Genomic DNA, 26,403 nt, shown 5'->3' on the forward strand with positions numbered 1-26,403 from the left:
ACCGGTCACTCTTCATGGACACACAGCTGGGAACAGGGGAGGCTGGTCTCTCCTGCTTGATTGGTCTTCAACACAACAGAGACAAATATTACATCTCTCATCTACTCTGAGCTAAGATGGGAAATATCAGAAGACTTTCATTCTAAAACGCTATGTATCAATTTTCAGAAAATTCGATTTTATTGCTTAAAGTAATTATCAAATAAATTGTGTTTTTTCACTGTCTAATCATGGAGTTGTTCACTATCTAATCATGGGGTTGTTCACTATCTAATCATGGGGTTGTTCACTATCTAATCATGGGGTTGTTCACTATCTAATCATGGGGTTGTTCACTATCTAATCATGGGGTTGTTCACTATCTAATCATGGGGTTGTTCACTATCTAATCATGGGGTTGTTCACTATCTAATCATGGGGTTGTTCACTATCTAATCATGGGGTTGTTCACTATCTAATCATGGGGTTGTTCACTATCTAATCATGGGGTTGTTCACTATCTAATCATGGGGTTGTTCACTATCTAATCATGGGGTTGTTCACTATCTAATCATGGGGTTGTTCACTATCTAATCATGGGGTTGTTCACTATCTAATCATGGGGTTGTTCACTATCTAATCATGGGGTTGTTCACTATCTAATCATGGGGTTGTTCACTATCTAATCATGGGGTTGTTCACTATCTAATCATGGGGTTGTTCACTATCTAATCATGGGGTTGTTCACTATCTAATCATGGGGTTGTTCACTATCTAATCATGGGGTTGTTCACTATCTAATCATGGGGTTGTTCACTATCTAATCATGGGGTTGTTCACTATCTAATCATGGGGTTGTTCACTATCTAATCATGGGGTTGTTCACTATCTAATCATGACATGGGGTTGTTCACTATCTAATCATGGGGTTGTTCACTGTCTAATCATGGGGTTGTTCACTATCTAATCATGGGGTTGTTCACTATCTAATCATGGGGTTGTTCACTATCTAATCATGACATGGGGTTGTTCACTATCTAATCATGGGGTTGTTCACTGTCTAATCATGACATGGGGTTGTTCACTATCTAATCATGGGGTTGTTCACTATCTAATCATGGAGTTGTTCACTATCTAATCATGGGGTTGTTCACTATCTAATCATGGGGTTGTTCACTATCTAATCATGGGGTTGTTCACTATCTAATCATGGGGTTGTTCACTATCTAATCATGGAGTTGTTCACTATCTAATCATGGGGTTGTTCACTATCTAATCATGGGGTTGTTCACTATCTAATCATGGGGTTGTTCACTATCTAATCATGGGGTTGTTCACTATCTAATCATGGGGTTGTTCACTATCTAATCATGGGGTTGTTCACTATCTAATCATGGGGTTGTTCACTATCTAATCATGGGGTTGTTCACTATCTAATCATGGGGTTGTTCACTATCTAATCATGGGGTTGTTCACTATCTAATCATGACATGGGGTTGTTCACTATCTAATCATGACATGGGGTTGTTCACTATGTAATCATGACATGGAGTTGTTCACTATCATGACATGGGGTTGTTCAATGACAGACATGTATTTGTTTAAAATCTATCACTTGATGGTTTCATTTCAGAGAGACAAAAATCATGTTTTTTTTTGCAAAATGCTATATATCTCCCTCACTCTTAAATGTGACCGACCGGCTCAATTTGGTAATTAACTAAATAACTACATATATAGTGATTTTGGTTTATGTCAGTTTAATTGTTTGTTATGGTATAAGTTCTTATTTTATGATTGTAAGTGATAAAATTAACTAGTTGTTCTCAGTAATTACTACTTTAGTAAGGAATAACACATTTTTTCAGCACTACTGCAGTTGCTAAATAATTCCAATAGATGGGAACATAAGACCACAATGACATTTCAGAATATTAGTTTAGTTTTCTCCCTGGATACACCACCACTCCCCGCGCTTCCTGCAGAACCCCTGCAGTACCTCCACAGACCCCGGATTGAGAACCCCTGATTTAGCAGATGCTCTTATCCAGAGAGATTTACAGTAAGTGCATTCACCTTAAGATAGTTATTTATTTAGGAAAAAAACTTAATCAATTCTTCATAAAATTGTCATCTTACCTCTTAGCTTTGGTGTCATGTCCCCCAGAGAGATGCATTTTGGAGGCAGGGGCCCCCTCCTCTCTCTCCCCAGAGAGACTCATTTTAGAGGCAGGGCCCCCCTCCTCTCTCTCCCCAGAGAGACTCATTTTAGAGCATGGACCCCTGTAAACAGAGATCCAGCATGTTGGTTGTGGTTAACACAGTGACAACTAAACAGAGATCCAGCATGTTGGTTAACACAGTGACAACTAAACAGAGATCCAGCATGTTGGTTGTGGTTAACACAGTAACAACTAAACAGAGATCCAGCATGTTGGTTGTGGTCAACACAGTGACAACTAAACAGAGATCCAGCATGTTGGTTGTGGTTAACACAGTAACAACTAAACAGAGATCCAGCATGTTGGTTGTGGTTAACACAGTGACAACTAAACAGAGATCCAGCATGTTCGTTGTGGTTAACACAGTGACAACTAAACAGAGATCCAGCATGTTGGTTGTGGTCAACACAGTAACAACTAAACAGAGATCCAGCATGTTGGTTGTGGTTAACACAGTGACAACTAATTATTGAATGTCAATTGTTCTCTTATATTCATTATCTCTTAGAAATAAAACATTTACTAACATACATAGAAACAGTCAGGTGATTTAATTAATAGATAATAATAGATAATAACTAATAATAATATTAATGTCTCACTTTCTCTTTTAATAATTTCTCTCATTCTAGTGTGTTGTTTTGTTCAACAGGTATGATATTATTATGCTGTTACTGAATTCAGTTCATAATAACAATGTTAAGAAAAGTCTGTTCAGTGGTTTCAAACCAGATTACACAGGAAAGAGGAGCTCATTGTAAGTTTGAAAACAAATTTTACGATATTTTGAAAGACGATTTACAACTTATACATAAAAATATACAAATTGTAAAATAACCACAATATATGAATATATGAACAATATGTTTTTGAATTTGACTCGCCTACGCCCAGTTAGCACCATTTTGTATGATTGAACTGTCACATAACTGTCCCAGGTGAAATGGACTGTTAGATCTGAGTGTTTTACTGTCAGTCACTATACTAAAATAACACCATACATTTAATTTCTCTACACACTTTACAATAATCACTGGGAAGATTCTTACCTTGTAGCCTGAATTCACAACCAGAACATGTCAAGTCATTGAGATATTTTCCGTTGTGCTGAGAGAGCACCTTCCTGATAACAAGTGGCTCTGTATCTATGTTCTAGGTACAATCGATCTTTGGATGCAATAATATCTGGTCAAAGTCTAGTGACACAACACCATAGTATATCATAAACATAACAGCAGTTGGCCAGTAAAGGCCATGACATACTATAAAACAGGGTTTGTCAACTAGATTTGGCTTCGGGTGTCACGGTTGTCATAGAGAGGAGCGGACCAAAGTGCAGTGTGATTATCGTTCCACATATTTTATTGAACTGTGAAACTATGCAATACATACACATAACCTAAAGAACAAAAAAACAACAAACCGTGATGCAGAGGTGAAACATACACTACTCAAAAACAATCTCCCACAAACCCAGGTGGGAAAAACACCTACTTAAGTATGATCTCCAATTAGAGACAACGATGACCAGCTGCCTCTAATTGGAGATCATCCCAAACAAAACCCAACATAGAAATACAAAACTAGAAAACAACATAGAAAAACTAAACTAGAAAAACCCCCTGTCACGCCCTGACCTACTCTACCATAGAAAATAACAGCTTTCTCTGGTCAGGACGTGACATCGGGAGAATTTTTTTCTGAGTTAAAGTGGGCGGGCCAGAACATAATTAGCATATAATATTAGCACAATTAATACGCCTACACTACAAATTGAACAACATGTTTAACACATTTCATTAGTACATAGTACATTCAGTGACAATAAATAATTTAGATCTGATTAAGTTCATAAAATCACCAATATCTCTATTCAATTATAACTTTTTGTTTATTTCTCTGTGTGTTGATTGGTGGGGAAAAACAGGTCTACGTAGCCTACTGTAGTCTACACTACTTTATTAATATCAACATTCATTCAGAACAATGAGCTTGATAGCAAGAGAACATGTTGCTCTCAAAAAGTAACAAAAGAAAGGTGGATAATGAAAATCAAAGTTTCAGGGAAGAACGGACAGAGAGATATCCATTCATCTGACCATCTTTCTCCAATGCCAAGCCAGAGTGTCTTGTTTGCAATGAAAATGTCATTGTTTGCAAATAATTCAATCTCAGACGGCATTATGAATCTAAGCGTAATACTTTCAAAGTGGCCTTCCCGCCCCAGACAGAGGCCCGACGCAGAAACACTGAAGCATTAACTACAAGCTACAAACACGGCAGTAGAATCCTCCTTCGTGGCCTGATCCAACAACAGAAGGTCCAAGTGCTTCCTAAAAGCATCCTGGGTTCTAACCAAACACAACATGCCCTTCACAGACGCAGAGCTGGTTAAAAAGAGCATGGTGACAGTTTTGGAGGAATTGTCTACAGACAAGTCTATGGATAGAATAATTGCGTCTGTCAAACAGGTGCCCCTGTCTGTGACAACAGCCAGACAGTGTGTCTGTGCTCTGAAGGATGATCTGCATAGGATTGTTCTGGAGGTGCTCAGTCAGGCTGAGCATTTTCCCCTGGATATTGATGAGAGAACTGACAACACCGATGTAGCACAGTTGTGTGTATATGTCCGTTATTTTCATGGAAATGACTTTAAAGAAGAGGCCATCCACGATGATCTCCTGCTTCACAACAACGTGCGCTGGCTGAGTAAAGGAAAAGCAAGCTGGTGACAGAACCAGAGGAGTCCATCCAGGATGATCTCCTGCTTCACAACAACGTGCGCTGGCTGAGTAAAGGAAAAGCTCTAGAGCCATTCTGTGAGCTTCATGACCAGGTTGTGGATTTAGTCAGAAAAATCTAAATGAGGGCAGCAGCTGACCTCCTTCGTATTCTGAGGAATTCCTCTCTAATGTTGTTTTTTTTGGCGACATTCTGTAACTTAAACGGGTTAAATCTGCAGTTACAAGGAAGAGGGAAAACAGTCGTGGACTTGAGGCCTTTACTAGGAAGCTTGAGTTGTTGGATTTGGACTTGTCCTCTGGAAGGCTACTGCACTTCAGCACACTGAAGAAACGACAGGCAGAGAGAGACCAGGCCGATTTGGAAGATTTCATCAAATAGCTGAGGGACAACTTCTCCACCAGATCTGATATCAGTGCGTTTGTTCGAGATTCTTTCACAGTCCGCCCAGGTGGGGAATTCTCCTCCCTTGCTAAGAAAACGATACCCTCGCTGGATTAGGCCGCAATTCAAACTGATCTGATTGAATTCCAACCATCGAGCCAAATCAGAGATGCACTCATGGAGTGCCGAGTCCTTGTGTGTGTTTTGGGTGGCAGCTCAGAGGAATACAGCACAATAAAGATACTTGCCTTTTAAGTGCTAACAATGTTTGGATCGACTCCTGCAACTCCTCCTTTTACTCTTTGAACGCAATCAAGACTCACGACAGGAAACGGCTTTCACATGAGTCAATCAAGACTCACGACAGGAACCAGCTTTCACATGAGTCAATCAAGACTCACGACAGGAACCGACTTTCACATTAGTCAATGGAGGACTGCCTGGGCATCAACATCACATCCCTCTCACCTGACATCCACAAGATCGTGTCCGAGGGGAAATGCAACTTTTCCCATTAAGTAAATAACTTAGTATTTAATAAATAGTCATATAGGCTACTAACATTATAGTAATTATTATTATTATTATTATAATTGTTATTATTGTTATTATTATTATTGTGATTATTAGTGCTTATCAATGGCTATTTTAGGTCTCATGATGACAGTATTTTCTGTTTGTTTTATCGTTACAGGAGCAGGTCATCCCAGACTCCTGGTACAGGGCTACAGACACTCAGGTTATCCCAGACTCCTGGTACAGGGCTACAGACACTCAGGTCATCCCAGACTCCTGGTACAGGGCTACAGACACTCAGGTTATCCCAGACTCCTGGTACAGGGCTACAGACACTCAGGTTATCCCAGACTCCTGGTACAGGGCTACAGACACTCAGGTTACTCTGGTCACTCCTGATACAGGGCTACAGACACTCAGGTTACCCCAGACTCCTGATACAGGGCTACAGACACTCAGGTTATCCCAGACTCCTGGTACAGGGCTACAGACACTCAGGTTACTATGGTCACTCTGATACAGGGCTACAGACACTCAGGTTACCCCAGACTCCTGGTACAGGGCTACAGACACTCAGGTTATCCCAGACTCCTGATACAGGGCTACAGACACTCAGGTTACTCAGGTTACTCTGATACAGGGCTACAGACACTCAGGTTACTATGGTCACTCTGGTACAGGGCTACAGACACTCAGGTTACTCTGGTCACTCTGATACAGGGCTACAGACACTCAGGTTACTCTGGTCACTCCTGGTACAGGGCTACAGACACTCAGGTTACTATGGTCACTCTGATACAGGGCTACAGACACTCAGGTTACTCTGGTCACTCTGGTACAGGGCTACAGACACTCAGGTTACTATGGTCACTCTGGTACAGGGCTACAGACACTCAGGTTACTCTGGTCACTCTGATACAGGGCTACAGACACTCAGGTTACTATGGTCATTCCTGGTACAGGGCTACAGACACTCAGGTTACTCTGGTCACTCTGATACAGGGCTACAGACACTCAGGTTACTCTGGTTACTCTGATACAGGGCTACAGACACTCAGGTTATCCCAGACTCCTGATACAGGGCTACAGACACTCAGGTTACTATGGTCACTCTGATACAGGGCTACAGACACTCAGGTTACTCTGGTCACTCCTGATACAGGGCTACAGACACTCAGGTTATCCCAGACTCCTGATACAGGGCTACAGACACTCAGGTTACTATGGTCACTCCTGATACAGGGCTACAGACACTCAGGTTACTATGGTCATTCTGATACAGGGCTACAGACACTCAGGTTACTCTGGTCACTCTGGTACAGGGCTACAGACACTCAGGTTACTCTGGTCACTCTGGTACAGGGCTACAGACACTCAGGTTACTCTGATACAGGGCTACAGACACTCAGGTTACTCTGGTCACTCTGATACAGGGCTACAGACACTCAGGTTACTCTGGTCACTCCTGATACAGGGCTACAGACACTCAGGTTACTCTGGTCACTCTGATACAGGGCTACAGACACTCAGGTTACTCTGGTCACTCTGATACAGGGCTACAGACACTCAGGTTACTCTGGTCACTCTGATACAGGGCTACAGACACTCAGGTTATCCCAGACTCCTGATACAGGGCTACAGACACTCAGGTTACTATGGTCACTCTGATACAGGGCTACAGACACTCAGGTTACTCTGGTCACTCTGATACAGGGCTACAGACACTCAGGTTACTATGGTCACTCTGATACAGGGCTACAGACACTCAGGTTACTCTGGTCACTCTGATACAGGGCTACAGACACTCAGGTTATCCCAGACTCCTGATACAGGGCTACAGACACTCAGACACAGACATCACCTGTTTTTCTTAAATTATTGTTTTATGTAGGATGCTGCCTTTTTGGCCATGATGCAGTTGTAAGTCGGCCTAATAAATAAATACAAATCCCTCTTCTATCAGGCCATTTTGTTTTCTTGTGAAAGATGCTGTTCAGCCACATAGCCTAGCACAGACAGTTATTTATATGGGCCTTCGCTCTGAAGACATTGACTCAAATTAAGCCCTCTTGTTGTTTGTAAAGTCAAATTAAAATGAAGATTATTGTTGAAATGAATTACTCGACTGGTGTAGTTTTTCTCCACCTGTTGATTGGCGCCACTTGCATAACAAGTCTATATTTTCAGCACCAGGCACTGTTCACCTCCTATTGATTACGCTGTGGTTGCAGCTTTACATTTCAACACCACTAAATGGCCTGCTTTATTAGTTGACTGTCTCCTGCATTCTCTCTCCATTTTTTTATTTAACTAGGCAAGTCAGTTAAGAACATTCTTGTTTTCAATGACGGCCTAGGAAATGTGGGTTAACTGCCTTATTCAGCGGCAGAACAACAGATTTGTACCTTTCGGTTACTAGTCCAATGCTCTAACCACTAGGCTATCCTGCCGCCCCTCATGAATGAAGTTAAAAATGTAACTTTTGCATAATGTAGTGAGGTCACATCCTTCTTGGGACATTGCTTTTGGGACTTTTTGCATCTCAGGTGCAAGATAAAACATTTTTAATTGATTTTTTGAATGAACAAAATATTAATTTATTTGGTGGGCTTTGTAGCGGCCAAATAATGTTGTTGGCGGGCCAGATTTGGCCCGCGGGCCGCCAGTTGGAGAACCCTGGGTTAGGCATTAGGGTTAGCATTGTGGTTAGGGTTTAAAAACAGATTTTATGACTTTGTGTCTGTGGCAGCTAGTCACCACTCTGCAGAGCTGCCTTTGGAACAAGATTCCTGATGAAAACGGCAAACCTGCACTTCACAATTCCAGACTCGGTAACAATGCAGAAACAGTCTATTTTCTGTGAGTTCATCAGCTCATTTTACCAGCATTGCGCCACGAGAAAAATAGCTTTCTAATTTGGCTTTCTATATATTTGTGATGCCGTTGATGCCCGTAGCCTGTCTATTTTCCCTCATTGACTCCCATGCATTATATTACCAGAGTAACACTCACAGCCTGTCTGTCTTCTCTCATTGACTCCCATGCATTCTATTACCAGAGTAACGCTCACAGCCTGTCTGTCTTCTCTCATTGACTCCCATGCATTCTATTACCATGCTTGTTCACACACGTATAAAAAAGGCTCCCCGTGTGGTTTGGGCTTTACCCATAGAGAATCAGTTCACTACCTAACTCTTTACCCATAGAGAATCAGTTCACTACCTAACTCTTTACCCATAGAGAATCCGTTCACTACCTAACTCTTTACCCATACAGAATCAGTTCACTACCTAACTCTTTACCCATAGAGAATCAGTTCACTACCTAACTCTTTACCCATAGTGAATCAGTTCACTACCTAACTCTTTACCCATAGAGAATCAGTTCACTACCTAACTCTTTACCCATAGAGAATCAGTTCACTACCTAACTCTTTGCCCATAGAGAATCAGTTCACTACCTAACTCTTTACCCATAGTGAATCAGTTCACTACCTAACTCTTTACCCATAGTGAATCAGTTCACTACCTAACTCTTTACCCATAGAGAATCAGTTCACTACCTAACTCTTTGCCCATAGAGAATCAGTTCACTACCTAACTCTTTGCCCATAGAGAATCAGCTGTTCCCAGTTCACTACCTAACTCTTTCCCTTGGCCCTAACCCTTAGATGTTTGTATATGTGAAAGGTGTAAGCAATATGGTGTAAGCTCCACCACTTTCCTGATTATACCTATCCAGACCCTTCAGAATAATCTAAAGGTTAAGTCAGGGCCAAGGAGGAGGGGAAGGGTGTTAATTTGGACCAGCAAATAATTTGTATGTGCCACCTAAGAGTTTCAATACCAATCATGTCTGTGTGTGTTCATTCAGGTTGAAGTTCACAGTGGAAGAGAAGCAGGGGTCCATTGTGACCATGGAGGAGGACACTGGCACTGCAGAGGGCCAGAAAGACAGAAACCAAATAACATGGAGGAGTACACTGGCACTGCAGAGGAACAGAAAGACAGAAACCAAATAACATGGAGGAGGACACTGGCACTGCAGAGGGCCAGAAAGACAGAAACCAAATAACATGGAGGGGGACACTGGCACTGCAGAGGGCCAGAAAGACAGAAACCAAATAACATGGAGGAGGACACTGGCACTGCAGAGGGCCAGAAAGACAGAAACCAAATGAGTGCAAAGGTACATGGACCTATCTTCCATTTGTCACTGTCCACAATGCTAGTCTGGGCTGCCATCTCTATAGTACAGCATGTTATCTTAGTTGTTTATTAATGTACCAGCAATGACAGTGAAAGTCAACCAAGTTATCAACAGCATGTATTGCTATGTCTGAGGCAACGACTAAAATACATTACCATTCTATCAGGTGGTAGAATACAATACATTACCATTCTATGAGGTGTAATAATACAATACATTACCATTCTATCAGGTGGTAGAATACAATACATTACCATTCTATCAGGTGGTAGAATACAATACATTACCATTCTATCAGGTGTAATAATACAATACATTACCATTCTATCAGGTGGTAGAATACAATACATTACCATTCTATCAGGTGGTAGAATATAATACATTACCATTCTATCAGGTGGTAGAATACAATACATTACCATTCTATGAGGTGTAATAATACAATACATTACCATTCTATCAGGTGGTAGAATACAATACATTACCATTCTATCAGGTGGTAGAATACAATACATTACCATTCTATCAGGTGTAATAATACAATACATTACCATTCTATCAGGTGGTAGAATATAATACATTACCATTCTATCAGGTGGTAGAATACAATACATTACCATTCTATCAGGTGTAATAATACAATACATTACCATTCTATCAGGTGGTAGAATACAATACATTACCATTCTATCAGGTGGTAGAATACAATACATTACCATTCTATCAGGTGGTAGAATACAATACATTACTTTTCTATCAGGTGGTAGAATATAATACATTACCATTCTATCAGGTGGTAGAATACAATACATTACCATTCTATCAGGTGTAATAATACAATACATTACCATTCTATCAGGTGGTAGAATACAATACATATAAAGAGGGAGAATGGTCAACATGCAGGTTTGGATCCCTGCTAAGGTTATCTGACATATAAAGAGGGAGAATGGTCAACATGCAGGTTTGGATCCCTGCTAAGGTTATCTGACATATAAAGAGGGAGAATGGTCAACATGCAGGTTTGGATCCCTGCTAAGGTTATCTGACATATAAAGAGGGAGAATGGTCAACATGCAGGTTTGGATCCCTGCTAAGGTTATGTTGCGTGACATTGATACTTCCTTTGTTGGAAAGGTATCAGATTTGTATTATTACTTTCTGATAGTCTTCATCAATTATTGTAGCTGCACCTGTCTCATAGTCTTCATCAATTATTGTATCTGCATCCTTCTCATAGTCTTCATCAATTATTGTAGCTGCATCTGTCTCATAGTCTTCATCAATTATTGTAGCTGCATCTGTCTCATAGTCTTCATCAATTATTGTAGCTGCATCCTTCTCATAGTCTTCATCAATTATTGTAGCTGCATCTGTCTCATAGTCTTCATCAATTATTGTAGCTGCATCCTTCTCATAGTCTTCATCAATTATTGCAGCTGCATCTGTCTCATAGTCTTCATCAATTATTGTAGCTGCACCTGTCTGATAGTCTTCATCAATTATTGTAGCGGCATCTGTCTGATAGTCTTCATCAATTATTGTAGTTGCACCTGTCTCATAGTCTTCATCAATTATTGTAGCTGCACCTGTCTGATAGTCTTCAATTATTGTAGCTGCATCTGTCTCATAGTCTTCATCAATTATTGTAGCTGCACCTGTCGGATAGTCTTCAATTATTGTAGCTGCATCTGTCTCATAGTCTTCATCAATTATTGTAGCTGCACCTGTCTCATAGTCTTCATCAATTATTGTAGCTGCATCTGTCTCATAGTCTTCATCAATTATTGCAGCTGCACCTGTCTGATAGTCTTCATCAATTATTGGAGCTGCATCTGTCTGATAGTCTTCATCAATTATTGTAGCTGCATCTGTCTGATAGTCTTCATCAATTATTGTAGCTGCACCTGTCTGATAGTCTTCATCAATTATTGTAGCTGCACCTGTCTGATAGTCTTCATCAATTATTGTATCTGCATCCTTCTCATAGTCTTCATCAATTATTGTAGCTGCATCTGTCTCATAGTCTTCATCAATTATTGTAGCTGCATCTGTCTCATAGTCTTCATCAATTATTGTAGCTGCACCTGTCTGATAGTCTTCATCAATTATTGTAGCGGCATCTGTCTGATAGTCTTCATCAATTATTGTAGTTGCACCTGTCTCATAGTCTTCATCAATTATTGTAGCTGCACCTGTCTGATAGTCTTCAATTATTGTAGCTGCATCTGTCTCATAGTCTTCATCAATTATTGTAGCTGCACCTGTCTGATAGTCTTCAATTATTGTATCTGCATCCTTCTCATAGTCTTCATCAATTATTGTAGCTGCATCTGTCTCATAGTCTTCATCAATTATTGTAGCTGCATCTGTCTCATAGTCTTCATCAATTATTGTAGCTGCACCTGTCTGATAGTCTTCATCAATTATTGGAGCTGCATCTGTCTGATAGTCTTCATCAATTATTGTAGCTGCATCTGTCTGATAGTCTTCATCAATTATTGTAGCTGCACCTGTCTGATAGTCTTCATCAATTGTTGTAGCTGCATCTGTCATTCATTTGAATCACTTTGACGTTTGCATTTGCAATATCTGTGTTTTCTGAAATCATCATTGACTGGGAACTACAAATATGGCCACATTTTGTAGTTTATTTTTCGAACCCTAATTGGATTCTTATCAAATATATTTGCCAATATCATAATAATATGCCTGTAAATTGATATGTACCCCATAGCCACCAGGGGGATGGGATTGCACAAATATGTCTGATTCACCCCAAATATATTTTGTGCCAAGCCACAAGTCTGAGCTCCCAAAAACAAAACAAATAATTTTGGGGATTCCATGACCAGAAAAGGCTTGTTAAAATATAAGGTTTTCTAGGGGTGTATAGAGCTTCATGGCAGAAAACAAGTGTATGTATGTAAATGTTTATAAAAACTGTTTTATATTGATTTTGGAGCCTTGAGGACCTGGGAAATATACAACTAAAACATTCTACACCCTTTATATGGCCATTCAACCTCCTATATCCATTATCCTCATAATGTCCATAACCTCACCTCTATTACCATGGTGTTCAGCACAGCATATTTCTGATAACAAGACAGTTATGTACTGAATTCTCACTGTCTATCCAAATAGAGCATGAGTCGGCCTAGTCCTATTCAGCCTGTTCCCGCTCCTCGCACTAGCCCTAGGGTGCGTGTCTTCAGCCTGGTACCACCTCTACCAGCCCCACGCACCAGGCCTCCAGTGCGTCGGCCCAGCCTCAAGAGCCCGGCACCAGTGTGCAGTCCAGAGTATCCGGCACCAGTGTGCAGTCCAGAGTATCCGGCACCAGTGTGCAGTCCAGAGTATCCGGCACCAGTGTGCAGTCCAGAGTATCCGGCAACAGTGTGCAGTCCAGAGTATCCGGCAACAGTGTCTAGTCCGGAACCGAGGGAGACTGCCTGCGACCCGGAACCAGAGGGGTCTGCCTGTGACCCGGAACCGAGGGAGCCTGCCTGCAACCCGGAACCGAGGGGGTCTGCTTGTGACCCGGAACCGGGTGAGTCTGCCTGCGACCCGGAACTGAAATTGACTAACTGTGTTGTAAATGAGTCTGCCTACAGTGTGGAAATGAGGGAACCTGCCCACGAGCCACAACAAATTGAGTCTGTCTACGACCAGGACCCCAATGAGTCTGCCTACAACCTGGAGGGCAGGAGGCCGGAACCAGAGCCACCTCCAGGATAGGTGGGTTGGGGAGGGAGGGTGTAGCACAGTGCTGTCGTTGACGGCAGCCACCCTCCCTTCCCTCCCTTTTTTTGTTTAGGGGGTATTATTTTTTGTTGTGGTATTGGGGATTTTTGTGTTTTCTTTTAAGGTGCATTCCGGGGTCTGCACCTTTAGGGGGGGGTACTGTCACGTCCTGACCAGTAGAGGGAGTAGTGGTGTAGTATTTTGGTCAGGACGTGGCAGAAGAAGTCTGTATGTGTTGTCTAGTATGTCTGTTTCTGTGTTAGTCTTGTGACTCCTGATCAGGAACAGCTGGGGATCGTTGTTCCTGATTGTTAGTCATATATTTAGGAGTATGTTTGTCACTTGGGTTTGTGGGTGGTTGTGCTAACACCGCTAGTCTTTTGTTTGTATGTAGCCTGTTAGCCTGTAGTTAGTAGTTATTGTTTTTCCTGTGGATGCTTTGCTCGTATATATTAAAAAGATGAGTATCCACATTCCGTCTGCAGTTTGGTCCATTCAACACGACAACAACCGTTACTAATATGCTGCTGTAAATAGGCATACTAGGTTATTGTCCTACCATCAGCCAGTAAGCTTCAACAGGACACATGTCCTACCATCAGCCAGTAAGGTTCAACAGGACACATGTCCTACCATCAGCCAGTTAGCTTCAACAGGACACATGTCCTACCATCAGCCAGTTTACTTCAACAGGACACATGTCCTACCATCAGCCAGTAAGCTTCAACAGGACACATGTCCTACCATCAGCCAGTTTACTTCAACAGGACACATGTCCTACCATCAGCCAGTAAGCTTCAACAGGACACATGTCCTACCATCAGCCAGTAAGCTTCAACAGGACACATGTCCTACCATCAGCCAGTTAGCTTCAACAGGACACATGTCCTACCATCAGCCAGTTAGCTTCAACAGGGCACATGTCCTACCATCAGCCAGTTAGCTTCAACAGGACACATGTCCTACCATTTGAAATGATGGTGTGAGGAACACTTCCCTGCTGAAATATATGGGTTGGTCAACAGTACATTCCACTCTGTATCCACTCTGATTTAAAGTTAACATAAAAACGAGTGATAGGCTCCTGTTAGATAGTGATAGGCTACTGTTAGATAGTGATAGGCTATTGTTAGATAGTGATAGGCTACTGTTAGATAGTGATAGGCTACTGTTAGATAGCAATAGGCTACTGTTAGATAGCGATAGGCTACTGTTAGATAGTGATAGGCTACTGTTAGATAGTGATAGGCTCCTGTTAGATAGTGATAGGCTCCTGTTAGATAGTGATAGGCTACTGTTAGATAGTGATAGGTTACTGTTAGATAGTGATAGGCTACTGTTAGATAGTGATAGGCTACTGTTAGATAGTGATAGGCTCCTGTTAGATAGCGATAGGCTACTGTTAGATAGCGATAGGCTCCTGTTAGATAGTGCTAGGCTACTGTTAGATAGTGATAGGCTACTGTTAGATAGTGATAGGCTACTGTTAGATAGTGATAGGCTCCTGTTAGATAGTGATAGGTTACTGTTAGATAGTGATAGGCCACTGTTAGATAGTGATAGTCTACTGTTAGATAGTGATAGGCCACTGTTAGATAGTGATAGTCTACTGTTAGATAGTGATAGGCCACTGTTAGATAGTGATAGGCTACTGTTAGATAGTGATAGGCTACTGTTAGATAGCGATAGGCTACTGTTAGATAGCAATAGGCTCCTGTTAGATAGTGATAGGTTACTGTTAGATAGTGATAGGCCACTGTTAGATAGTGATAGTCTACTGTTAGATAGTGATAGGCCACTGTTAGATAGTGATAGTCTACTGTTAGATAGTGATAGGCTACTGTTAGATAGTGATAGGCCACTGTTAGATAGTGATAGGTTACTGTTAGATAGTGATAGGCCACTGTTAGATAGTGATAGGCCACTGTTAGATAGTGATAGGCTACTGTTAGATAGTGATAGGCTACTGTTAGATAGTGATAGGCTCCTGTTAGATAGTGATAGGTTACTGTTAGATAGTGATAGGCCACTGTTAGATAGTGATAGTCTACTGTTAGATAGTGATAGGCCACTGTTAGATAGTGATAGTCTACTGTTAGATAGTGATAGGCCACTGTTAGATAGTGATAGGCTACTGTTAGATAGTGATAGGCTACTGTTAGATAGCGATAGGCTACTGTTAGATAGCGATAGGCTCCTGTTAGATAGCGATAGGCTACTGTTAGATAGCGATAGGCCACTGTTAGATAGTGATAGGCTACTGTTAGATAGTGATAGGCTACTGTTAGATAGTGATAGGCTACTGTAAGATAGTGATAGGCTACTGCTAGATAGTGATAGGCTCCTGTTAGATAGTGATAGGCTACTGCTAGATAGTGATAGGCTCCTGTTAGATAGTGATAGGCTCCTGTTAGATAGTGATAGGCTACTGTTAGATAGTGATAGGCTACTGCTAGATTGTGATAGGCTCCTGTTAGATAGTGATAGGCTACTGCTAGATAGTGATAGGCTCCTGTTAGATAGTGATAGGCTCCTGTTAGATAGTGATAGGCTCCTGTTAGATAGTGATAGGCTACTGCTAGATAGTGATAGGCTCCTGTTAGATAGTGATAGGCTACTGCTAGATAGTGATAGGCTCCTGTTAGATAGTGATAGGCTACTGCTAGATAGTGATAGGCTCCTGTTAGATAGTGATAGGCTCCTGTTAGATAGTGATAGGCTACTGTTAGATAGTGATAGGCTACTGCTAGATAGTGATAGGCTCCTGTTAGATACTGATAGGCTACTGCTAGATAGTGATAGGCTACTGTTAGATAGTGATAGGCTCCTGTTAGATAGTGATAGGCTACTGCTAGATAGTGATAGGCTACTGTTAGATAGTGATAGGCTACTGTTAGATAGTGATAGGCTCCTGTTAGATAGTGCTAGGCTACTGTTAGATAGTGATAGGCTACTGCTAGATAGTGATAGGCTCCTGTTAGATAGTGATAGGCTCCTGTTAGATAGTGATAGGCTACTGTTAGATAGTGATAGGCTACTGCTAGATAGTGATAGGCTCCTGTTAGATAGTGATAGGCTACTGCTAGATAGTGATAGGCTACTGTTAGATAGTGATAGGCTACTGCTAGATAGTGATAGGCTCCTGTTAGATAGTGATAGGCTCCTGTTAGATAGTGATAGGCTCCTGCTAGATAGTGATAGGCTCCTGTTAGATAGTGATAGGCTCCTGCTAGATAGTGATAGGCTACTGTTAGATAGTGATAGGCTACTGCTAGATAGTGATAGGCTCCTGTTAGATAGTGATAGGCTACTGCTAGATAGTGATAGGCTACTGTTAGATAGTGATAGGCTACTGCTAGATAGTGATAGGCTCCTGTTAGATAGTGATAGGCTCCTGTTAGATAGTGATAGGCTCCTGCTAGATAGTGATAGGCTCCTGTTAGATAGTGATAGGCTCCTGCTAGATAGTGATAGGCTCCTGTTAGATAGTGATAGGCTCCTGCTAGATAGTGATAGGCTCCTGTTAGATAGTGATAGGCTCCTGCTAGATAGTGATAGGCTCCTGTTAGATAGTGATAGGCTACTGCTAGATAGTGATAGGCTACTGCTAGATAGTGATAGGCTACTGCTAGATAGTGATAGGCTCCTGTTAGATAGTGATAGGCTCCTGTTAGATAGTGATAGGCTCCTGTTAGATAGTGATAGGCTACTGTTAGATAGTGATAGGCTCCTGTTAGATAGTGATAGGCTCCTGTTAGATAGTGATAGGCTACTGTTAGATAGTGATAGGCTACTGTTAGATAGTGATAGTCTTTTGGTACGTAGCCTGTTAGTCGTTTGTTTTTGTTGTTGTTTATTGTTTTTTCCCGTGGATACTTTGCTCTTACATATTAAAAAGATGAGTATCTACATTTCACCTGCTGCAGTTTGGTCTCTTCAACACGGCTGTAATTATGACAATCTAATCATGGCATGGGGTTGTTCAATGACAGACATGTATTTGTTTAAAATCTATCACTTGATGGTTTCATTTCAGAGACAAATAATCATGTTTTTTTTCTAAATGCTACATACACAGTAATAATATATCTCTGCCTCACTGTCAGAGAAATCAGTAGTACTGCTAGGTTTTACAGTCAAATGTGACCGACCGTCTCAATTCGGTCGTATGTAGCAACATTTGAAATAGTGTTTTTTACATTAGATAATTTTACCTTTATTTAACTAGGCAAGTCAGTTAAGAACAAATTCTTATTTACAATGATGGCCTAGGAACAGTGGGTTAACTGCCTTGTTCAGTGGCAGAAAGACAGATATTTTTTTTTCCTTGTCAGCTCAGGGATTCAATCTACCAACCTTTCCTTTCGGTTACAAGTCCAGCGCTCTAACCTGCGGTAGCCTAGAAAAGTAGAGATTCTCAGCCCCGCCAAAAAGCTTGTGTCAGCACTACGCCTTCTTGTGGATGGAATGAACTACTTACTAGGGACATAAGGTAATGTTATGAAATTGGGCTCCATGTAATTAACTAGTTTTCATCAGAAAAAAAACATTGTTAAAAATGGAATATGTCCAGCCTACTTGAGGCGCCCTGAAAATAATATTCAAAAGATTGGTCCTTGGACACAGAGGGGTTAAACACTAAAGTTACTGTCCATCTAGTGAAGAGAGGAGAACCGGACAGAGGTAGCCAGCATCAGTCAACGAGAGAGGGAGGATAGGATAACTGGGATGCTGCTGGTAGAGTAGCTAGCTAGCTAGCTTACCGAGCTGTACCGACTAGCTAGGATAACTAGGATGCTGCTGGTAGAATAGCTAGCTAGCTTACCGAGCTGTACCGACTAGCTTGGATAACTAGGATGCTGCTGGTAGAGTAGCTAGCTAACTTACCTAGCTGTAAAGACTAGCTACGATAACTAGGATGCTGCTGGTAGAGTATCTAGCTAGCTTACCTAGCTGTACCGACTAGCTAGGATAACTAGGATGCTGCTGGTAGAGTAGCTAGCTAGCTTACCTAGCTGTACCGACTAGCTAGGATGCTGCTGGTAGAGTATCTAGCTAGCTTACCGAGCTGTACCGACTAGCTAGGATAACTAGGATGCTGCTGGTAGAGTAGCTAGCTAGCTTACCTAGCTGTACCGACTAGCTAGGATAACTAGGATGCTACTGGTAGAGTAGCTAGCTAGCTTACCTAGCTGTACCGACTAGCTAGGATAACTAGGATGCTGCTGGTAGAGTAGCTAGCTAGCTTACCTAGCTAGGATAACTAGGATGCTGCTGGTAGAGTAGCTAGCTAGCTTACCTAGCTGTACCGACTAGATAGGATAACTAGGATGCTGCTGGTAGAGTAGCTAGCTAGCTTACCTAGCTGTACCGACTAGCTAGGATATCTAGGATGCTGCTGGTCGAGTAGCTAGCTAGCTAGCTTACCTAGCTGTACCGACTAGCTAGGATAACTAGGATGCTGCTGGTAGAGTATCTAGCTAGCTTACCTAGCTGTACCGACTAGCTAGGATAACTAGGATGCTGCTGGTAGAGTAGCTAGCTAGCTTACCTAACTGTACCAACAAGCTAGGATAACTAGGATCCTGCTGGTAGAGTAGCTAGCTAGCTTACCTAGCTGTACCGACTAGCTTGGCTAGCTAGCAGGACGTTCGTCTGTCCCTCATCTCGATGATGACGACGAATCCAGTGAACCACAAAATGAAACAAGGATAGAGAGTGAAAAGGATCTGGCTACACTCATACGGTCCCTGACCGTAAAGCAAAAAGGAAATTGAACAATAAAACTTCGGCGTTTCAACACTGTAACAAACTCTGTCGTTATTCCCCAAGATCACCTCAGCCCACTCTGCGCGTAACCGGACAATATGCTTGGCGCCACACCGTACGTGGACGCGGACAGATCTGTTTCTGTACAGGGATGCGGGCAGTTTCAGAACGTGGACATGAGCAGTGCAACACAATCAACTAAACCCAATGTTTACAGTGGGTTAAATTAGTAATATTCATTTTTTATTATTATGTTAAACAAACATTCTACGTTTTTTTATAACAATATTTTCAGATCTAGGCCCATGTCCACAAAGCGTCTCAGAGCAGAAAATTGGTCGTATAAGTACTGAGAATAAAGACATTTTACACTTATGGGTATAAATTAAAGCTATGAATGAAGTCTCTAGTCCCACCTAGTCGGCAGATATTTAGAACACCTCGTGAGCTGTCCTAAGTAGTTAAGAGTTAACAGCAGGTGTCTTGATAATACAATAGAATAATGCAGCGAGTCAGTGGTTCCTGAGCCACATGTAATTGCTTTGCAGTAGTTAAAAATAATGTTTTATATCTCTATATGGTCAATCCATAAATAATATATGTCTTGTGCTTTTGGCAATGATTTATGTATAATACTTATGTATAACAAGTGATACCATGTATGTCTCCAAAGCGTTTTGTCTTCATTTTGGCAGATTAATTTATGCTAATTTCTCAAGATTAACTCAGGTTTTCGTCCAGCGGCTAAGGAGTTGGAGCTGTGGCAGGAGTTGGACCTGTGGTCCAAAGGTGGCTGGTTTATATCCCGGGCCGGGCGCTGGAAAAAACGTGAGGAATTGATCTGACCCCTGGAGGTCTGCTGGGTTCATATCCTCTAAACATTCACCTTTCATTGATCAGAACTCTAGAGGTTCTTCTTCACTGAACCCCAAAATATATATCACTTTTAGTGGTTCCATATATTAAGGAAGTGATAGAAGCCTTTTTGGTTCTATAAGGAACCTTCTTTTCTGAGTGTAAAATTAACACGTTTTTCTTTTGATTATTTAATTATCCACATCATGTTATTTCAAGTTCTCCCTTGGGAGCACAACATCACATTGTTAAAAAAATTATCCTAAATTTGGCATGGCTATAAATTGGGCAATTGAAGACATCTAGGGCGTAATCTGTGTTCGATGAAAATGAACATTGAATGCAACGTTATGGGCAACATTATTGGCAAGGGACTTGATGCCTACTATGCCAAAGCTATTTAGAGTTGTTAAACGGGTGTGAAGAGTGTGTTGATATAACGGGAATATTGTCAAAATTCTTCTTGTAACAACGATCAGAATTGGTAAAGAAAATATGCATTCCATTATATTAGGCAATAATTAAGAGTAGGCAAAGTGGTCGTGTCATGTGAAAATTCTATCAAATGTGTTACATTGCAACGAGTACAGTCAGGGTGCCGTGGAGCCCCTGCAGTACCTCCACAGACCCCGGATTGAGAACCCCTGCAGTACCTCCACAGACCCCGGATTGAGAACCCCTGATTTAGCAGATGCTCTTATCCAGAGAGATTTACAGTAACTGCATTCATCTTAAGATAGCTATTTATTTTGGAAATAAAGTTAATAAATTCTTCATAAAATTGTCATCTTACCTCTTAGCTTTGGTGTCATGTCCCCCAGAGAGATGCATTTTAGAGGCAGGGCCCCCCTCCTCTCTCTCCCCAGAGAGACTCATTTTAGAGCACTGACCCCTAAACAGAGATCCAACATGTTGATTGTGGTCAACACAGGGACAACTAAACAGAGATCCAGCATGTTGGTTGTGGTTAACACAGTGACAACTAAACAGAGATCCAGCATGTTGGTTGTGGTTAACACAGTGACAACTAAACAGAGATCCAGCATGTTGGTTGTGGTTAACACAGTGACAACTAAACAGAGATCCAACAGTGACTAATTCTTGAATGTCAATTGTTCTCATTCATTCATTATCTCTTTGAGAAATATATTTTTAACAACTTTCTCTTTTACTTCTCTACATTCATGAAGAAAAAGATGTACTATTTACTCCATACATTTTCCCTGACACCCAAAAGTACTCGTTACATGTTGAATGCTTAGCAGGACAGAAAACGGTCCAATTTGAACACTTATCAAGAGAACATCCCTACTGCCTCTGATCTGGAGGACTAACTAAACAGAGAACATCCCTGGTCATCCCTACTGCCTCTGATCTGGAGGACTAACTAAACAGAGAACATCCCTGGTCATCCCTACTGCCTCTGATCTGGAGGACTCACTAAACAGAGAACATCCCTGGTCATCCCTACTGCCTCTGATCTGGAGGACTCACTAAACAGAGAACATCCCTGGTCATCCCTACTGCCTCTGATCTGGAGGACTCACTAAACAGAGAACATCCCTGGTCATCCCTACGGTCTCTGATCTGGAGGACTCACTAAACAGAGAACATCCCTGGTCATCCCTACTGCCTCTGATCTGAAGGACTCACTAAACAGAGAACATCCCTGGTCATCCCTGCCTCTGATCTGGAGGACTCACTAAACACAAATGCTTCATTTTTAAATGATGTCTGAGTGTTGGAGTGTGACCCTGGCTATCCGTAAATTAAAATAACAAGAAAATTGTGCCGTCTGGTTTGCTTAATAAAAGGAATTTTAAATTATCACTACTTTACTTTTACTTTTGATGCTTAAGTATATTTTAGCAATTACATTTACTTTTGATACTTAATTATATTTGAAACCAAATACTTTGACTTTTACTGAAGAAGTATTTTACTGGGTGACTTTCACTTTTAATTGAGTCATTTTCTATTAAGGTGTCTTTACTTTTAGTCCAGTATGAGAATTGCGTACTTTTTCCACCACTGTTCTAACGTTCTAGAGACATATGAGCCACAGTTTCAACAGACATTTTGTAACTGCGTGGGCTACAAAGTTACTTTCAGTTTCATATAAGGAAATAAAACAACGGTCACAGGGTGAATTTGTTTTGCATTGCCCGGCTCCCCGGGTGCGCAGAGTTTACGCATTTTAGACCATTCCATTGGTCCTTAAAGAAAAACTCCACTCACCTGTAGCACCGGGCCATGCAAAACGAACTTCCCACTGTCGCAGGGCACTGAGACACAGAGTTCTAAACCCAGACGCGTTTCTTCAAGACATCTCTCTTACATTATTTTAGCTAAACATATAATTTACTGGAAACCAAGTTTAGCTGTGTTTTTTCCTCCAGAATGTGAGTTACTGTAGGACTATAATAATTGTTAACAGGCCTACAAACCCAAAAGGTTTTAATTATTTGAGAATGTTAATTTGTATGCCTCAAATATTAAACTGTCATAAAATATTTAATGATTAGTTGAATCAGGTGTGTACGTGCTGGTAAGAACAAAAGGATTGAGAAACCCTGAGATAAACATTAAACCATATAATGTAAAAGCTCCTCCGCCATCTTTACCAGACGTTTTACTGATAACATGTAGACCTACTGATTAGTTTCCACTTTGAAAACTGCTGTCTGTCAGCAACTCAGCTCAAGTAGCAGTTCTACTAACTAGTAATATCTCATTCCTAGTATTCATTCTCTTACTCTGTCCATTAGAATAGATTATTGTTCAGAAATACTTACTTTATTTTTCAATAATCTCCATGTAGTGTTTTCTGCTCTGTCGTCTCAAAATGGATCCTGAACAAAAGAACAACTTTACTTTCGGTTTCAATCAGCCGTCTCCCCACCCTGAAAATAAAGTGTTTTATTGGTATCTTCCACTAGATGGCAGTAAATACCTGCTGTAACTACACTTTATAACTATGTGTTCTGTTTCATACAGGCAGTGTCCCAGAGTTGGATTGCTGATCTAGGATCAGGTCCCCCTCTCCATGTAATCTGATTCATTATGATATAGGATCAGGTCCCCCCTCTCCATGTAATCTGATTCATTATGATCTAGGATCAGGTCCCCCCTCTCCATGTAATCTGATTCATTATGATCTAGGATCAGGTCCTCCTCTCCATGTAATCTGATTCATTATGACATAGGATCAGGTCCCCCCTCTCCATGTAATCTGATTCATTATGATCTAGGATCAGGTCCTCCTCTCCATGTAATCTGATTCATTATGACATAGGATCAGGTCCCCCCTCTCCATGTTATCTGATTCATTATGATCTAGGATCAGGTCCCCCCTCTCCATGTAATCTGATTCATTATGATCTAGGATCAGGTCCCCCTCTCGATGTAATCTGATTCATTATGATCTAGGATCAGGTCCCTCCTCTCCATGTAATCTGATTCATTATGATCTAGGATCAGGTCCCTCCTCTCCATGTAATCTGATTCATTATGATCTAGGATCAGGTCCCCCCTCTCCATTTAATCTGATTCATTATGATCTAGGATCAGGTCCCCCTCTCCATGTAATCTGATTCATTATGACATAGGATCAGGTCCCCCCTCTCCAAGTAATCTGATTCATTATGATCTAGGATCAGGTCCCCCCTCTCCATGTAATCTGATTCATTATGATCTAGGATCAGGTCCCCCTCTCCATGTAATCTGATTCATTATGATCTAGGATCAGGTCCCCCCTCTCCATGTAATCTGATTCATTATGATCTAGGATCAGGTCCCTCCTCTCCATGTAATCTGATTCATTATGATCTAGGATCAGGTCCCTCCTCTCAATGTAATCTGATTCATTATGACATAGGATCAGGTCCCCCCTCTCCATGTAATCTGATTCATTATGATCTAGGATCAGTTCCCCCTCTCCATGTAATCTGATTCATTATGATCTAGGATTGGGTCCCCCCTCTCCATGTAATCTGATTCATTATGATCTAGGATCAGGTCCCCCCCTCTCCATGTAATCTGATTCATTATGATCTAGGATCAGGTCCTTCCTCTTCTTGAGAGAACTAATCCAAAATGAGTCGAACTAACCCAAAATTAGTCGAAAGGCTAAGTGATTCTCTTCCTGAGAAGAAGCTGACACCCTTCAAACAGAGCAAAAAAAGTGGTCCCAAAAAATATGTCAAAATGAATACAAAAATGATACAGCTGTCTTTAATAAGATCAAACTGAACTAACTGCTATCTTGAAATGTTGAAAAATTGTTTTTAAATCGCTCAGTCTTATCACTCAATATGAGTCAAAATCTGTCACTTCCAGGAGTGCTCATTTTGTCAAAAATGAAAAAATGAAAAAAATAACAACTCACAGCTGTGTTAATAGACCCAACTCAAACATCTGCTATCTTGAAATGTCCAAAAAAGGTATTTAAATGGGCCTACCAGTAGGGCTGGGCGATATATCGATATAAAAAATATATCGATATATTTTAAATGTGATATGAAATTAGACCATTTCGCATATATCGATATAGTTGAAATTTGCGCTTTGATCCTTGCTCCAAGCAAGCTGCAGACCCGGAGCTCTCTGCGCTGCTCCCCGCGCCTCCTCTTTCATGCACAGAGGGCGGAGGGGCAGGAACAGACACTTCAACAAACATGGAGGAAGCAACAGCGTCTGCGGAGCGTTTTGACGAGGAATTGGTTAGTAAAAGAAAAAGCATTGGCTCAGTCATTTGGAGATGGTTCGGATTCAAAGTATCAGATGAGCAACAAAATCACGTTATATGTAGGCAGTGCCATAAAAAAAGTTACAGCCAGGGGTGGAAGCACTACCAATCTTTTTCACCACCTAAAACAGTGGCACAAACTGCAATACGAAGAGTGTGTGAAACTGCGCGCTGCAGAAGCCCCAGCCGCAAGCCGTCGACAACCCGAAAAAGCCCCGAAACAAAGCTCACTGCAAACTTCATTTTCCCGCAGTGTGCCTTTATGAAAAGAAAATTGGCAAGTGGTGTACTATAACTACAGCGGTGTCCTATCACATTGCTAAAGATATGGTCCCTGTTGCAACTGTGGAACAAGTCGGATTCAAAAAAGCTACTGAAAACTATGGACCCGAGATATGAGCTTCCCAACTACTTTACACGAGAAGCACTGCCACAAATGTCCACTGAAGTCAGGCAGAGCCTTGCTGACCGGCTCGCTAACGGGACCCATTTTGGCGTTGACCAGCGATATGTGGGTCGAGCAGGACAATGTGAGCCTTTACATGAAGCGTGACATGTTCACTTCATTCAACGACTGGGGGAGATGAAAACAGCGTCGTGTCTCCAAAACAAGTTATTTCCCCCCAGGATCACACCGGTGAGCATATAGCTGAGGCCTCGCAGGACGCAAGCTGGGAAACTCCAAGAAAAGCATCCGGTTGCTATAACAACCGCCAACGGGAGCGACGTGGTCAGAGCGGTGGAGCTGAACGATGAGGATGCAGTGCTTCGGTCAGACTACACTTGGCTATTGGGGAGTGCAGTGTTTTATTAAGGAGTATTCACATATTTTACTTTAAAGAAAAAAACATATTAAAATATTAGTTTTTTATTATTTTCCTTTGTGTCTGTCTGCAACTTGTTTTGTTTTATGCTGCTGTCTTGGCCAAAAATTGATTAAGTAGATTAATAAAACACAAAACATAAAGTGCTAAAAGTAAAATCATTTACAATACAGGATGGTAGATTTCAGAACCATATTTATTAGGTTATTGGATAAGAATTAGTGATGCATTGATGTGTTTACCACTTTAATGTTACAGCTGGTAAAGGTGAGGTAATTATGACTTTAAAATGCTGGTTAGCCTGTTGATATCATCAAGGTAACATATTTAGTTATTATGATAGACTATAGTTTTTTCTCTGGATTGAAGAGCCAACTGCAAAGTAACTAGAAACTAATGTTGACACGTA

At 41.2% G+C, this 26,403-nt stretch overlaps 1 protein-coding gene across 1 annotated transcript in view; it reads right to left on the reverse strand.

Moving 5' to 3' along the window:
• The window catches only part of LOC106595937 (uncharacterized), a 141,910-nt gene extending 118,594 nt beyond the window's left edge, over positions 1-23,316 (reverse strand). The window contains exons 1-3 of the mRNA XM_082971125.1: positions 23,219-23,316; positions 21,217-21,315; positions 2,119-2,262 (exon numbers count right to left, since the gene is read on the reverse strand). The gene's annotated coding sequence lies outside the window, so the exon portion shown is untranslated. The remainder of the gene's footprint in view (positions 1-2,118; positions 2,263-21,216; positions 21,316-23,218) is intronic.
• Positions 23,317-26,403: the final 3,087 nt, after the last annotated feature.

Source organism: Salmo salar, unplaced genomic scaffold, assembly GCF_965601325.2.
Source record: "Salmo salar unplaced genomic scaffold, fSalSal1 ptg000177l, whole genome shotgun sequence".
In the NCBI taxonomy this organism is placed as follows: domain Eukaryota; kingdom Metazoa; phylum Chordata; class Actinopteri; order Salmoniformes; family Salmonidae; genus Salmo; species Salmo salar.